Here is a 1525-nt window from a genome sequence, read left to right as displayed (position 1 = left end):
CTTGTGCATGTGGAATGTTCCTGTCAAGCTTTTATTCTGAATGCCAGAGAAAGAGGTGGAGACTAAGTTGTGAGGCGTGGCCTCGTGAAGTTCATGAGGCAATGTAGTAAGAAAAAGATGGACAAATACCTGCCAAAGCATGTACATAAACAGTCACGTTCATTCATACAGAGATGTAGAAAGCCTCTACTGCCACTTTACATTCTTGGCTTCAGGTCAAATTCTTACATTTGCCAAGTGTAATCAGTGAGCTGGGAAAAGGGAGGGAGAGAAAGTAAGGGAGGGGGGCAGTATAAGGGGAAAGTGTCTTGAGAAAAAAGAAGTAATAGAGGCTGGGAAGGGAAATTCCCCTTACCCAGTGGGGAGATTGACTCTCAAAGATATAATCGTGCTGGAGGAGTAGAGGAGAGAAAAAAAATGAGAGGGAAGAAGTTACAGAACGGAGGATTCTGAATCAGAACACCTAGATCACTAAGAACTGTCAGATTTTTGGCACTAGTTGTGCTGTAACAAATCAACTGGAATCAATTGTCTGTTCTAACAATTAGTTGAAAAACTCATTCAGTATTTAAAAATCTTTTGCCTGAGTTTCTAAAACAGGGCTGAAAATAAAAGCATATGGCAACTAAGGAAGGAATGTCAACAAAGGTCACCTGTGGATTGTTATTTTATAATAACACATTTTCCTGTTCATAATTATATGATTAATGTCATAAATGGAATAATCTCTCGTTGAAGTTAACCATTGATCAGCTTACTAGAGCTAGATACAAATAGGGAAAAATAAACAGATCAAAGGTTTATAAAAATCACAAGTCCCCTATTTTTAATACTTCTGCGCATATTCTGTCCTTGACTGAGGAATGCTCTCAATCTGTTATGTAATGTCCACCAGTCCCTCAATACCCCATCAGCCTAGTCAACTGAACAGTCCGTTTGTTCAAGATAATGTTACTTCTCATTTCTCTCTCAATATTTAATTAGATTGAACCTACTTTGGAAGAGAGAGAGAGAAGATAAGAGGGGAGAGGAAGTGAGGGAAGGAGACAGTAAGGAATGAAAGGGGAGGGGAGGGGAGGGGAAGAAAGGGGAGAGGTGAGAAGAGGAGAGGAGGGGAGGGGAGGGGAGGGGAAAGGAGGCGAGGGGAAGGGAGGGGAGGGGAGGGGAAAGGAGGAGAGGGGAAGGGAGAAGAAAAAGAAGTCTTTGACATAGAGGCAGGCTTCAGGGGTGCATTGGTGGTATCTGTAACTGTTTATCTCAGGGTGATGTAATTAAACATCAAAATGTGAATGTTCCCTGGTGGACTTTAAAATGTGCACATTCTCTGAATTAGTACGTACACTTGTTTGCTTCAATTAAAGTCTATGTGGCCAAATACTTTATTATTCTTTATAAAGCTTTAAAAAACTGATTCTTTCCTTGAAATTCACATACATTATTGTGCACAAAGACAAGCACAGGTGTAATAAGTGCAAGGGAGCAAAATTTATCACAAAAACCATTTATAAATATCTTTGGAATGATG

This window comes from Sorex fumeus, unplaced genomic scaffold (assembly GCF_029834395.1).
Source record: "Sorex fumeus unplaced genomic scaffold, SorFum_2.1 ptg000013l, whole genome shotgun sequence".
NCBI classification, from domain to species: domain Eukaryota; kingdom Metazoa; phylum Chordata; class Mammalia; order Eulipotyphla; family Soricidae; genus Sorex; species Sorex fumeus.
This window is presented reverse-complemented; position numbering follows the sequence as displayed.